This window comes from Scyliorhinus torazame, chromosome 3 (assembly GCF_047496885.1).
Source record: "Scyliorhinus torazame isolate Kashiwa2021f chromosome 3, sScyTor2.1, whole genome shotgun sequence".
Lineage (NCBI taxonomy): Eukaryota > Metazoa > Chordata > Chondrichthyes > Carcharhiniformes > Scyliorhinidae > Scyliorhinus > Scyliorhinus torazame.
The window spans coordinates 252,742,892-252,758,940 of NC_092709.1; the positions used below are offsets into that span (position 1 = coordinate 252,742,892).

The window sequence follows — 16,049 nt, forward strand, 5'->3', positions numbered from 1 at the left end:
AAAATAATCAGCAAAAAAGCCAGGTGGGAGAAGAAGAGAATTTCTTGATTCAGCAAGTTGTTGTGATCTGGGACGCATGGCCTGAAAGTGTGGGATCAGACTCAATAGTAACATTCAGAAGGGAATGGGATGAAAAGTAAAGCAGGGCTAACTAAGAAAGAACAGGGGATTGGGACAAATTGGTAGCACTTTTAGGGAACTGAAACAGGCATGAAGGTCTGAATGATAGGCCAATCCTTTTATGGATTGGAATTTTATGGTCCAGAAGATGAGGGGATGAAATGGGGTGAGGCGGGCCGTACAATTGGGAAGTTGGACACCATTTCAGCCTGTGGCAGGAAGACAATGGCGTTCCTCTTGTTATAACCTGCCTACTTACCATTGTCTGGGAACTAATGACTATCCCACAATCCTGTGGGAGTATGAGCTTCCCCAATGAGGGGGGCGGAGAAACCACTAGTAAACTCCTAGTATAAATAAAGCTGGCCAGTTCAGGAACCAGCAGGAAGGAGTATGTAGCAAGGGAAGTTACTGCTACTGTTATGTATATATGTTATAGTAAATAAATGTTATTACTTTGTATCCTTAAAACTCGTGCTGGATTCTTCGTGGCCCTTACAAAACTGGCGACGAAGGTTAAAGTGAATAGCTGTCTACACTGCTGAAGCCACCTCCCTAGATTTTTGTTGGATACAGGTTGGAAGTTGTTTTCTATTATACCATGCCTCTGTACGGACGTTTGGATGTTTTAAATGCTGCGCTGGAAAGCTGGAACCAGTACACACAACGGATGCGTTACTATTTCCGGGCAAACAATATCACCGAAAACGAGCGCCAGGTGGTCATATTGCTCACTGCCTGCGGCCCGCATACGTTTGGGGTGATTAGGAGCCTTACATACCCAGCTGCGCCGGACACCAAAACGTTTGATGAACTTGTGAATATAGTGGGGCAACATTTTAACCCAACCCCGTCCACAATAGTCCAGCGTTACCGGTTTAATACCGCTGAGAGGACCTCCGGAGAATCCCTTGCCGATTTTCTATCCAGGCTACGCAGGATTGCGGAGTACTGTGACTATGGTGAGACCTTGTCAGAAATGTTACGCGACCGTTTGGTTTGCGGTATTAACAATGCGGCCACCCAGAGAAAGTTGCTAGCGGAGCCAACATTGACTTTTCAACAGGCCATTCAAATAGTATTGTCCCGAGAGAGCGCAGAGCGAGGAGTACAGGAGCTACAGGGAATGGAAGTGCATGCCTTGGGGCGCAACCCCTTCTGTCCGAAAACGTCCCCCCGCACTCCTGCGGTACCTTGGGCGAGGCAACGTCCGGACCGACGCCAGTGGCCGTCGGAATTCCTCCCCGAAGGGAGCCTTCTCCAGAGCCAATGGATGAGGAGCCTTGTCCGTGTAAGACTTGTAGGCGCCGACCCCGCCGCGGCCGGCGGTCCTGGGGGCGCCAGAGGCGCCGTCGTTCCGACCGAAACTGGGACCAGCCCAGGGGCCGTAACTGGGACCAGCCCAGAGGCCGTACCTTCCATGTGGATGAACCTGCGGTGACTACTCCTGAGGACGTGGCGACGGAGGACGACTGCCTGCAGCTGCAATGTGTGGCAGCTCCCCGTGTGGCCCCCATTAAGGTGACCGTACGGGTCAATGGCCACCCGCTTGAGATGAAGTTGGATACTGGCGCAGCGGTCTCCGTGGTCGCCCAGAGGACATTCGACCGCATCAAGCAGGGTACACAGACCCTTACATTAACCGACTCACAGGCCAGGTTGGCCACCTACACGGGGGAACCACTGGACATTTCAGGAACTACAATGTCCCTTGTTGTCTATGGACGCCAGATGAGGCGTTTCCCACTTATCAAGGTGCGCGGCCATGGGCCCAGCCTGTTGGGTCGGGATTGGTTGCGCCATTTGCGGCTGCAATGCCAGCACATCCTCCAAACAGTTTCTGAAGGGTTGACTGAGGTGCTAGGATGATACCCAGATGTATTCCAGCCTGGTTTGGGGAAAATAAAAGGGGCCGTAGCCCGTATCCAAGTTGAACCAGGAGCCACGCCGCGCTATTTCCGGGCGCGCCCAGTGCCTTACGCCTTGCTCGAGAAGGTAGAAGGGGAGCTCACTCGTTTGGAGAGTTTGGGTATTATCAGGCCCGTCCGTTTTGCTGACTGGGCAGCACCAATTGTACCTGTAATGAAGCCAGATGCCACAGTTCGCTTGTGTGGCGACTATAAACTTACAGGGAATACGGTTTCCCGACTCGACCGATATCCAATGCCTCGCATAGAGGATCTCTACGTGAAACTTGCAGGTAGACTCTCGTTCACAAAATTAGATATGAGTCACGCCTACCTGCAGTTGGAGCTGGACCCTGCCTCCCGACCATATGTAACGATTAATACACATCGGGGCCTGTATGAATATACACGGTTGCCCTTTGGAATATCCTCTGCCTGCGCAATTTTTCAACGTGTTATGGTCTACCTAGATGACGTTTTGATTACAGGGACGTCGGAGCAGGAACATTTGGAACATCTGGAGGCTGTCCATAGACGCCTTTCGGAGGCTGGAGTCCGTTTACGTCGCACAAAGTGCGTATTTCAGGCAAAGGAAGTAGTCTACCTAGGTTATCGGGTGGACCGCCAAGGTCTGCACCCCGTCGCAGAGAAGGTGCGTGCAATTCAACATGCCCCCGCCCCGACTGACACTTTGCATCTTCGTTCTTTTCTCGGTCTCGTAAACTATTACGGGAAGTTCCTCCCCAATCTGGCAACTACGCTGGCCCCTTTGCACCTTCTGCTAAAGAAAAATCACACCTGGGTTTGGGGTCAGCCGCAAGAAACCGCTTTCCGGCGGGTAAAGCAACAATTGTCGTCGTCTGGGTTACTAACCCACTATGACCCTGGAAAGCCTTTGCTCGTCACATGTGATGCATCCCCGTATGGTATTGGGGCCGTCCTGTCCCACAAGATGGAGAACGGGGCCGAGCGACCGATAGCTTTCGCCTCCCGCACATTGAGTGCAGCGGAGAAAAAGTACGCGCAGATCGAGAAGGAGGGCCTGGCAGTGGTTTTTGCGGTGAAATGCTTCCACCAGTACATGTACGGCCGCCATTTCACTATCGTGACTGATCATAAGCCTCTGGGACTTTTCAGAGAGGATAAGCCAATACCGCCCATTGCTTCCGCACGAATCCAGCGCTGGGCTTTGTTGCTTGCTGCATACGAGTATTCTCTGGAGCACAAACCAGGAACGCAGATAGCAAATGCCGATGCACTGAGCCAATTGCCTTTATCGACCGGCCCCATGTCGACCCCCATGACGGGTGAGGTGGTTGCAACCCTAAACTTTATGGACACCTTGCCTGTCACGGCATCACAGATCCGTGAGTGGACCCAGACGGAGCCAGTCCTGTCAAAGGTTCGGCACATAGTCCTGTATGGTGGGCAGCATAGACAGCTCCCAGGCGAGTTGCGGGCATTTTCCTCCAAGCTGTCAGAATTCAGCGTGGAAGACGGTATCCTCTTGTGGGGGACGCGTGTGATTGTCCCGGAAAAAGGCCAGGAGCTGATACTAAGAGACTTGCACAATGGGCATCCAGGCGTGACCAAAATGAAAATGTTGGCCCGGAGTTATGTCTGGTGGCCAGTCCTCGACACCGACATTGAGAAGGTGGCCCAAAACTGCTCCATTTGCCAGAAGCATCAGAAGCTTCCGCCGGCCGCGCCCCTACATCACTGGGAATGGCCAGGGCGGCCTTGGGCACGCTTGCATGCAGATTTTGCAGGCTCTTTTCAAGGATCCATGTTCCTTCTACTAATTGACGCCCAGTCCAAATGGCTAGAGGTGCATAAGATGCAGGGGACAACGTCCTGCGCAACAATTGAAAAGATGCGTTTATCGTTTAGTACGCATGGCCTCCCCAAAGTGCTGGTCACGGATAACGGCACTCCAGTCACGAGTGAGGAGTTTGCGAGGTTCACGAAGATGAACGGCATCCGCCATATCCGCACTGCCCCTTACCACCCGGCTTCAAATGGGTTGGCAGAGCGCGTAGTGCAGACATTCAAAAGAGGCCTAAAGAAGCAGTCTTCCGGATCAGTGGACACAAAACTGGCTCGCTTTTTGTTTACGTACAGGACCACCCCCTATGCAGTAACTGGGGTAGCTCCCGCAGAACTCCTAATGGGCCGGAGACTTCGCACCCGCCTAAGTATGGTTTTCCCGGACATTGGCGCAAAAGTACGCCGCACACAAGAACGGCAGGGACAGGGATTTTCTCGGCATCGGCCGATTCGGCAGTTTGCACCCGGTGACCCAGTGTTCGTTCTGAATTTTGCTGGTGGTGCCCAATGGGTTCCTGGTGTAATCTTTCGCCAAACGGGCCCTATATCTTACCAATTGCAAGCCCAGGGTCGTCTCCAGCGAAAACATGTAGACCACGTTCGGTCCAGAAGACTATCCCCTCAAAAGATTCCCCGCCCCCGGAGCTCATTTCTACAGCCGCAGAGACCAGAGACAAGGGAAGGTAGTCCTCACAATCTTCCACTGGTGCCTCACTCGAAGCCTGCGCAGGTCGTTACGGGACCGAATGGAGATAGAGACGCTGACGTGACGGAGGCAGCAGACTCTGACTCCGAGATGGAGACACAGGATGCATCAGAGGGGGAATCCTCGGGTCCACGGGCCGTGGATGTACAACCGTTGCGCCGTTCATCACGGAAGCGCCGGTCTCCGTCTCATTACACGCCGCCTGATCCAGCGCCGCGTGCAAATGGTGTCCGGCCTGCGGCCAAACGAGTCCAACGCCCTCCTTCGCCAGTGTCTTCGGTGGATTCCTTGGACTTTGGGGGGGGAGGGATGTTATAACCTGCCTACTTACCATTGGCTGGGGACTAATGACTATCCCACAATCCTGTGGGAGTATGAACTTCCCCAATGAGGGGGACGGAGAAACCACTAGTAAACTCCTAGTATAAATAAAGCTGGCCAGTTCAGGAACCAGCAGGAAGGAATATGTAGCAAGGGAAGTTACTGCTACTGTTATGTATATATGTTATAGTAAATAAATGTTATTACTTTGTATCCTTAAAACTCGTGCTGGATTCTTCGTGGCCCTTACAAAACCTCTAATAAGCATTCCCCACCATTTTACCTAGCCACTCCTCCAAGCCCATTGCCACGAGGCTGTGAAAATGTTATCGATAGAATCTACACCATGCAAATTTCCCAGATCAAGCAATAATGTTATGATCGCACATAATGACAGGGGGCAGCAAATTGGAGCTGTTAAGCAGCCAGTTGTTTGCGATTTTGATGTGATTTTAAATGTTACTGGCAGTGCTCAGGTCCCACAAAGCATCAATGGTTCACTAGCTAATAGGAGGTGAGAGCTCAGCGGCTGGAAGTGGCAGCCATTAAATACAGCTGCATTGTCAGACAGGCAGGCGGAGGTTCAATTCAAGGAAGGATTGAAAAGTTGGAGACATTTTACTGTGCAAGCTATTATTGGAGGACACCAATTGGAAGAGGGTCTCCAGGGTTTACTTTATCTATTGCAGGCCGCATCAGGCATTGCCAGGCTTCAGTTTTCAATGGGTGGAATGTAGTTAGAGTTTGACTCCTCCAGTGAGGAAGAGAGACAGGTTTGGCCTCAAGCAATAGCCAGTGGAACAGGAGCTCTTGCAAGAATGCAGGCTAATGTTCACTGAAGGTGAAATGGTTTTGAGCAAAGGTTCTGCTTCATTGAAATGGCCATGCCAATGCCTCCAAAGACTGTCCAGGTAGGTGGCAGCAGATCTGTGTGGAAGGCTGGAGGAAGAGTTGAGGCCAAAGGGTATAGTGACCACCTCTTATCTGTGGCATTGAAAGTGACAGTAACACTCAACATTTAAACCTCAGGATCTGTCCAGAAATTGTCTGGACTCAGTGATCCATCACTGCATTAAAAAGGTGATGGATGCCATGTATCAGAGGACAGGGCAATACACATTGAAGACTTTGACTTCAGCATATAACTATCACATAGTGAGACCCCAGGTGCTACTAGGTGAATTGACACTAATGTCTCCGGCCGCTCGTACCGTGTGCTCTCCCAGTGCCTGCAATTCATTTGGAAACACATGCTGCCTTTTATGCTCCAGTCTGAGATGGGCACAGTTGACAGCCTCTGGGTCCCTGAGCCCAAGAGGGGCATGGCACATTCAAGGCCACCTGCTGGATGCCTCTGTCATCAGCACTTTATGAAACATTTGTGTCACTCTCAAAGCATCTGAGGATTTAAAAAAAAATCTTTTACAGGGTGCGCGCATTACTGGCAAGGCCAGCTTTTGTCGCCCATCCCTAATTGTCCTTGAGAAGGTGTTGGTGAGCAGCCTTCTTGAGCTGCTGTAGTCATTGTGGTGTATGTACACTCACGGTGCAGTTAGGAAGAAGCAATGCAAGGAGTGCCTTGAGAAGAGCCCCCATAGATTTCAGGCAGTAGCTCCTAAACCCTTTAAGGCCTGCCTTCCCTTTCCTACTTTCCTGGTGTGGTTGACGTTCTGGCACAATGTCCATGCATCTTGATGCTCTAACGCCTACATATTGCTCAACACAGCGTATGGATGAGACTATACTGTAAAGGCCGGTGTGTACTTTCTGCATCTACTGAGTGTGTGCTTCATGTGGCTCACTATGAGGGTCACCACTGTCTCAGTGGAGGGTGCCATGTGCTCACATGCTAGAAACATGGGACCGTTCATGGCAGGATGGATTCTTCCATTGTCTGCAGTTGGGTGCAATCAGTTTCCGGGAACTCTGAAAGGTGTCCACACATTTCACGCTGCTGCTCCAGCAACAGCCATTTTGTTGATATCTCCCAAAGCTTGCCATCTGGTGGAAGCTGAAGGCATTGCTGGGGCCTTCATGGGGGAGTAACCACAGCTGTAACTGCCTGTGTTGCCTGCTCATGCACACCTGTGCTTTAAGCAGCAGCCGGTGCCACCCTTTCTAATTGTGCATCAGCGCCCACTGATGTGAGGTATCTGTGGAGGTGGAGGATGCATTGAACTGACATGATTCAATCTCCTCAGATAAGGGATCTTCGTCTGAGATCTCATTTGATCCCAGAACCATCATCAGTTCTCCCTCCACTGCTGGACCTGTAGGAGAGACAAGAATGATGTTAAAATCATGGAATCACAGATTGGCTACAGCACAAGAGAACTTTTCTTGTCATGTTGATACCAGCTCTCTGAAAGAACAACTATGCTATTCCCGCTTCCCCACATTTTCCTTGTAGCCCTGGAAATTAATTTTTTCAGATAACGATCCAATTCTTTTTTGAAGGCCTTAATTGAATCTGCTTCCACCACACCGTCGGGCTGTGCATTCCAAATCCTAAATACTCACTGCAAAAGTAGTTCCTCATGCCACTGTTAATTTTATTTTACCAATCACCTTTGATCGATATCCTCTAGTTCTCGATCCTTCCACCAGCAAGGACTTCTTCTCTCCATCTATTCTATTCAGACCCCATCATTTTAAATACCTCCACCAAATTTATTTTTAATCTTCTCTTCTTCCAGGTCAACAGTCCTAGTTTCTCCAATCTATCTAACTGGAGGTTACTCATCCACAGAACGATCCGTATGAATCTTTTCTATTTTCTCTCTAATGCCTTCACATCCTTCCTAAAATGTGGTGTTAAGACTGGGCACAATTTGAGGCTGAAATGTGTTTTATACAGTTTTATCATAAGTTTCTTGCTCTTATACTTTTGGCCTATTTATAAAGCCTAGGATCCCATATTCTTTATGAACTACTTTCTCTACCTGCCCTGCCACTTTCAATGATTTGCACACATACGTCCCTTATTATATCACCTTTAGAATTGTGCCCTTTATTGATTGATTGATTGATTGATTTGATTTATTGTCACATGTACCAAAGTACAGTGAAAAGTATTTTTCCGCTGCATATGGACCATACACAGTGTGTACATAGTAGACAAAAGAATAATCAACAGGGAACATTGACAAATGGTACATCGACAAGCAGTGATTGGCTACAGTGCGGAACAAGGGGCCAAACTAAGCAAATACATGAGCAAGAGCAGCATAGGGCGTCGTGAATAGTGTTCATACAGGGAACAGATCAGTCCGAGTGGGAGTCGTTGACGGATCTTGTAACTGTGGGGAAGAAACTGTTCCTATGTCTGGATGTGCGGGTCTTCATACCAAATTTCTGTAGCTTCTGTAGGAAGTAGAGAAGTTGTTGGGCTTTCCTGACTGTTGCATCAACGTGAGTGAGCCAGGACAGACTGTTGGTGATGGTGACCTCCAGGAACTTAAAGCTATCTATCATCTCCACTTCGGAGCCATTGATGCAGACGGGAATGTGTGCTGTGCTACACTTCCTGAAGTCGATGATCAGTTCCTTGGTCTTTCCAACATTTAGAGAGAGGTTGTTTTCGGTCCACCATGCAATCAAGTGATTTATCTCCTTCTTGTAGTCTGATTCGTCGTTGTTTGAGATACGGCCCACCACATTCATATCATTAACAAACTTATACATTTTTATATTATTTTAAACATATATTATTTTATATGGACTCTCCCTGTTCTTCCTACCAAAATTAATCACTTTATAATTGTCGGCCATTTGTCTGTCCATTCCACCAACCTGTCTGTATTACAATAAAGTTTATTGCTGTCTTCCTCACATTTTACAATACTTCCAGTGGTGATGTGCATCACTGTAAATACATGTAAGCTAGACAGACACTAGAGGGAGTACCAGAAACAACACACACACACACTCAACCAATAGATAAGTTAGATAGGAGGCGACCAATGGACATTCACGATACACAAGGAGGTGACACGGCCACAGGGGGGCATTACACCAACCCATACATAAAGGACACCACACACATGATCAGCCCTTTGGCCAGTGGAGACAGTCAGTGAGCAGAGGCACAGGGTTGATTCAATATTACACCCACCAAATCAAAGGAAAAATCTTTTAAAGCTGTAAAACAACCTTAGCAGATGGTTATTCAGTTAGGTAGCTACAATAGGATTAGCAGTAGTGTCGAACTCAAGTTATAAAAGTGTACATAGTGTAAATAAATGAGTTGAAGTTATTTACACGTCTCGACCTTCCTTGACAAATGCAACACAAGGAAGCCGCTTATGTTACAAAGGAAACGTAACAAAACATGGTACCACGAGTGAACTGCTTAAATCCAGATAGCCATACCTCAGCGTACAATGACAACCAGCAATACCCAGGCAAGATGTACGAGCTCCCGGTACCGCAGCCGCTCCAGTGCTACGGCGATCTCCGCGAAAACTGGCAGCTATTCCGGCAAACATTTGAACTCTTCCTGGTGGCAGCCGAACTTAAAGACCTGGCCGATGATGAAAAAATAGAGTTTCTCCTCACCATCGCCGGTGCAATAGCAGAAGAAATCTTTTAAAAATTCAAGTTCTCCAAGGGGCAAAACAGGTACGACTTCCAGGCAGTTCTGGACAAATTCGGCAAATACTGTGAGGAAAACACACTCCAATCGGCAAGGAAAGGTAAGAGAAGCGCCAGTACTCACCTCGAGACCGAAATCCCGGACCAGAGAGCGATTTGGGGCGAGGTCGGCGGCCATCTTGCTAAAGGGACTACACTAGCGCAGTTGCGCGAGAAGTGCGCAGAACCGGAAGGTTCGTTTGCGCATGCGCGAGACGCCGTGCATGCGCAATCAGGAAAACGGCCATCGGTAAAGGAACAGCAATCTGCACATGCACAATCGCTTCCTACGTGCTACGTCATGCGCGTCATGATGTCAGAGGCCCCAGACTGCACCTATTTCAAGGGGAAATGTCCCAAATCCAATTTAAAGGGGAAACGTCCCAAATCAAAGGAAAAATCTTTTAAAGCTGTAAAACAACCTTCCTTCACCTGGAATGACAGCACAATGCCTCGGATTGAACAGGAAATGAAGTTAACCTCCGAAGAACCCTGCAACAAGCAGTTATCTACGCACAAACCGATGATTCCGACCTCAAATACTTCGATACCGACCTTTACATTTTCTCTGGACCTCGCGAGCCCAATGACAGCTCCGTGGTCCTAGACGACTACGACCCGGATGAACCTTTCGTGTTGCACATTGGCGACCCCCGCATTGAATCCGACGCAGATGCGGATTCATTTTTCGGATTTGAGGATCTTCAACCCAGCAGATATGACGTCCCAACCCATCAGTGCAGGATGATGCTGCAGCCTGAAATTAAGAGACAGAAAGTGCTACAAGCCCACAGAGAGCGGCCTGCTGCCACAGAGAGCGTGGTCCATGCCCCGCTCAGGATTCCCGACTCTACGAAAGAAGACATGCAAGACTCCACACCGCAGTCCTTGCATGAACAAGACGTGACTCCAGTGTCACAAGACTCCACAGCAAGCTCGTGGACAGACTCCACAATTGCAGAAACACATGACTCCGTGCGCAGTCCTTGCAGGAACAAGACCATGAGGGTCTAGCAACCTCCGCTGACCAACTAGCGGCAGACGATGCAAGTCTGCCATGCTCACGTAAACAGCAAGAAGGCTATAACAGTCTACCACGCTCCACTACACAGCAGCATGACCATGACGGTCTATCATGCTACAATGAAGGGCACAGCGCTGATGACTGTTCAAGCCCAAATGAAGACAAGCCAAAGGAATTGCCTCTTCCAAGCCCGAAGAAAAAAAGATGATGCGCTGACCTTCAGGATCATTCTAGCCAAAGAGATATTAATAATGCTGCACAGTCACAGAAGGATGCTGAGGATTTGCTAAAGAAATTGCTTGTATGTCTAACTTGCAAGGAGCAGACTGAAAATTGCCATTGCTTTAGTGCGGATCGAAAAAATGGACAAGACATTGATCCTCATTTAATGGAAATAACACAACCTGAATCATATCTACAGCAGGGACAACTGTCTCCCTTCAACACAAAACCGCAAAGTCCCAACTACAGAGACCAGCAGTTAGTCAGTAATGACTCTTCAACCCCTGATGGGAATATTAATCGCATTGAACCTCTGCACACTCCACTGATAAATGAGCAGAACATTGGAGCAAGAATCCTGAGGACACCGACATCGAGTAGCCAGATAAAGCACTTAAAACCCCAGCAGTTTCAAGTGAACCAATTGTGCCTTCCAGTGATGATGAAGATGCAGATAAGGTCGACCCGATTATCCATTGTACCACATTAACTCCAGAGATTAAGCATTTATGTCTGGGGAGTAGAATGTGGGCAATTGAGAACAGTAAAAGAGAGACTGTGACTGTGCCAGTCCCAGCAAAATCAGAGCCAGAGACTATGAAGGCATGTACATTAGAAAAGGATGCATATGAAGTAACTGAGAAGAAAATTGAAACGGACTGTTCTTTGGAAACTGGTACAATGACGAAAGAAACATTGGATCTAACATTTGCTGCCCCACATATGGGAGAAATTGAGGGAAATGAACAAGGTTCTGTAATGTCTGGGGGAAGATTTAAAATTCCAAAGAAGAAAAGCCCAAATGAAGGACAACGGCAAGACAATGACAGTCCACCCACATTGTTTGCACCACCAGATGAAAACTCTGACAATTTACCCAACCCTAGTGAACAGCAAGCAGCTACTGAGGATCTACCCACGGTATGTGAAACGAGTGACGACAGCATCCCACTTCCCATGCAAAAGGTGCAAAGTGACAGACCTCAGCTAGTGTGTACAGAGACACTCGACGATCACGGTGAGACCACTGGTGACTCCGGTGACACCACATTACTTCCACCCTCAATTGCTCGAACTTCTCCACTAGTCAATGCATTCCTGCATGTTCCGACTCCAGATGGGCAGCTTCAAGAAATTTCAAAGACTCCGGACGGGGAGCATCAACAAAAAACAGACCAGACTCCAGATGGGGAGCAACCAAACGCTGACTCTGATTCACGTAAGCCAGACTTTGCTCCAGACAGGCAGTGTCGCAACCTTAGTGGTGGCACGCTCAGGGTGACAGCAGATGCCACAACGACAGGAGATGGATCACGTGACAATCACACTGGGTCAGCAATAAAGCAGCAGCTACAGTCCAAGAGGAATACACCAATTTTCACCACAGCTATGTCCACACATTTGTTCCACACCAACAGTGCGGCCAATGACAGCTCATGTTGGACAAACCCAGTATTCAAGCCTGCAGCAGCCAGCAGTCTATGCAACATATTCTCAAACAGGCCAGCACTACGGATTGCCCACTAATGGAATCAAGACCGAAGGAGGACTACCGCCAGCGCAATCTGCACTACAGACTGGATGCCTTAGTCACTGCCCAGGATTTGCTGCACCACAGCCTGGCCAGACAGCATATTCCTATCAGATGCAAGGTTCTAGTTTCACACCATCACCAGACATTGATGCGAGCAGCAATTCTGTCTCCAAATCGACATGCTTCAACGCTTCTCAGCAGAATCACCCTTCCAGCACAGCATGTGGCTAGAACCAGTATGCACAGTCTCATCCGACTTCAACATCTGGCACATCCATTACCTCGAATGATACTGTTGATGGTACCTCTTCAATGTCAACGACCTATCAGCTACAAGATGCCATCCTTAGCACCACCACAAACATAAAAAAAGAAAAAGACTCCAAATCGGACAGTGCAGTGATTCGACCACTTCTTGGTTCCTGTTGATGGCGTTCATAACCAAGAGAGACATTTGGCCATGATGATTGATGGTTTATGGACTCACATGAATGATTTGGACTTATTGTTTAATCACCGTTCCCATGACTTGTATATACCTTACCTTCTCTACCTGTTCTTTGTTCAGTTTTTCTTCAAGTGTACAGAAAATATGAACATATAAAAAAGGGAGGATGTGGTGATGTGCATCACTGTAAATACATGTAAGCTAGACAGACACTAGAGGGAGCACCAGAAACAACACACACACAAACTCAACCAATAGATAAGTTAGATAGGAGGCGACCAATGGACATTCACGATACACAAGGAGGTGACACGACCACAGGGGAGCATTACACCACCCCATACATGAAGGACACCACACACATGATCAGCCCTTTGGCCAGTGGAGACAGTCAGTGAGCAGAGGCACAGGGTTGATTCAATATTACACCCACCACGTGGACGACAGCAGATGGTTATTCAGTTAGGTAGCTATAATAGGATTAGCAGTAGTGTCAAACTCAAGTTATAAAAGTGTACATAGTGTAAATAAATGAGTTGAAGTTATTCACACGTCTCGACATTCCTTGACAAATGCAACACAAGGAAGCCGCTTATGTTACAAAGGAAACAGAACAAAACACTTCCAGTTTGGGGTCATCTGCACAATTCAATCAACAGCCACTGTTTGTCCATAATCTAGAGTTTCCTGTTTTCATCAGTGCCCACTAAGTAGACAAATTAATAGATGTTTTATTTAGGGAAGTAACTATTTACAGAGAGTGAGATAAAGGCTACCATACTCCACGACTCCAGACCCCAAAACAGGCAAGAAAAACCCGCACTCAGACCCAGGATTCATGCACTCTGCCCGATTGATCAAACAGGGCACATGATGCTCCAAGAACTTGCCCCTTAAAAGGGCACGCTACTGCATGTCTCCCCCTTTAAGTTCCTAATTAACACTTTCAATAACAATGGAACTATTTACAATAGTATACAACAAATGGAACTCAACACAGTGCCTTATAAGTTTAGTCTGTCTGGGAACTTGTTGATCCTTTGGGGGTGTCACAATTCACTTGCGGGTATTCTACCACTGGAGGTAAATTCGGTTTGAGCCTCAATGGATTGACTCTTGACTTGGGATGGTCTGTCAGTGCAGATAACTTCTCCAGTTCTCACTGCAACGTATCTTGGCTCTTCCTCGGGTAGCTTTCTGCAGCATTACTTTCAGCTGTAGCAATAAAACTCGGGGCGGACTACCCCACTGGCTCTCTCAGCCAATCCATTTGAAACAGGGTGGTGGGGAGCAGTCCAAAGTTCTTGAGCACCGTTGGTTCTCATGATAGGCTGGAACTCTTCATGAGTGAATGCAGGCCCATAATCCACGTTGAGCACTTCAGACAACCCAGTGTCGAGTGTCTGTCGCATTTTCTCTACTGTTGCTGATGATGTCATGGACTTAACTTTGTGGATGTCCAACCACTCGAAGTGAGCATCAACGATGAGCAAGAACAAGGTGCCATGAATGGGCCCACACAATTGATGTATAGCCACACCCATGGTAGCCCTGGCCATTCCCGAGGGTGCATTAGCGCCACAGAGGCAATTTTGGCTGCATTTGACATTGGTCACATTGTTTGACCAGATACTGTGTCGGTATCCGTCCCGGGCCACCACACATAATTACATGTGAGCATTTTCATCTTTGTCTTCCCAGGATGGACACATTGTAGCTCCTGTAATAATAGCTTTCTAGCAGGGAAGGACCACCCTTGCTCCCCAGAATAAAATATCCACACAACTTATCTCGTCTTTTTTTAACGGAGCGGGTCTTAATTGCTCAGGCCTGGTATCATAATGCCAGCTGCGGAGGAGAGTCTGTTTAACTCTAGATAATATAGGGTCCTTCGGGGTTCAAAATTTGATCTGTCGGACTGACACGGATAATGTATCGAGAATATTTTGAGCAAGAACAATTTCCTATGGTACTGGCGGAGGTAGTATACGTTCTGGTAGGGGAAGGTGGCTTAAAGCATCCGATATGTGTGTGTCTGGCCTAAACTGAAAAGTATATTTGTAGGCTGCTAATAAGAGAGCCCAGTGTTGGATCCTGGCTGAAAGTATGGGTGGAATGGCCTTACCCTCTATAAATAAGCCTAACAGGGGTTAGTGGTCAGTAACTATTATGAAGTGCCGCCCGTAAACACATTGCGCCGGAGCAAGGTGACTTATGCAAGCTGTGCCCAGCATACCCTCTAATTCTATCTTTTACTCTCATTCTATGCTTGTAAAACTTCATTCTAACTCTTTTAAACTCTCTAAAAATGTTTTAATTCAATCACTTTGGATTAAGTCGATCTTTTCTCTACACCCTAGCTATGGCTGTAACATTACATTCTGCAGTCTGCAGTCTCTCCTTCTATCCCTCTGTTCGGTATGCGTTGTCTGTACAGCATGCAAGAAATAATACTTTTCACTGTATACTAATACATGTGACAATAATAAATCAAATCAAATCAAATATTGATGGAACTCTTCACTCCAAACATTGGCCTCTCTTTTTCAATTTGAAAATAAGTTTTTCCAGCATCGGTCAGAGACCTCAAGGCATAGACAATAAGCCTTTCTACACCATCTTCCATCTTATACTATAAAACCGTTCCCTTTCTGTAAGGAGACGCATAGCAGATAAGAATCTTTTGAGGGGTCAAAATGAACTAAGGGACTGGATGACTGCAAAGTTAGTTTAACCTGTTCAAAGGCTTCTTTCCGATGCTCTCTCCAAAGCCACCTCTGAAGCTTCTTGAGCAGTGTGTATAGGGGTGCCAACATTGTGGAAAGATGAGGAATAATTCTTCTGTCATTATTCACCATTCCTAAAAAGATTTCAATACTGGCATATTTTTGGGGGCCAGTGCTTCCTTAATTGCTTTGATCTTCTGCAAAGAGTGCAGCCCTTGAGTGTTGACTCTAAACCCCAATGTGTACCTTCATGGAACATACAGTTTTCCCTTTTTAGCCTTTCTCCGACCTTCTTAAAACACCTTAGGTAGTAAGCTTGCCATTGTGCGCTGGAAAATTGCACACGCCGATGATACTCCAAAAGGGTATACTGGCCTTTGTGAGTATTCATAGCAACAGATTCTCTAGATAAGAACATAAGAACTAGGAGCAGGAGTAGACCATCTGGCCCCTCGAGCCTGCTCCGCCAGTCAATGAGATCTTGGCTGATCTTTTGTGGACTCCGCTCCACTTTCCGGCCCGAACACCTTAATCCCTTTATTCTTCAAAAAACTATCTATCTTTATCTTGAAAACATTTAAT

At 47.5% G+C, this 16,049-nt stretch overlaps 1 protein-coding gene across 5 annotated transcripts in view; it reads right to left on the bottom strand.

Moving 5' to 3' along the window:
* The window catches only part of slc14a2 (solute carrier family 14 member 2), a 192,167-nt gene that overhangs the window by 73,764 nt on the left and 102,354 nt on the right, over positions 1 to 16,049 (bottom strand). The window lies entirely within an intron of this gene.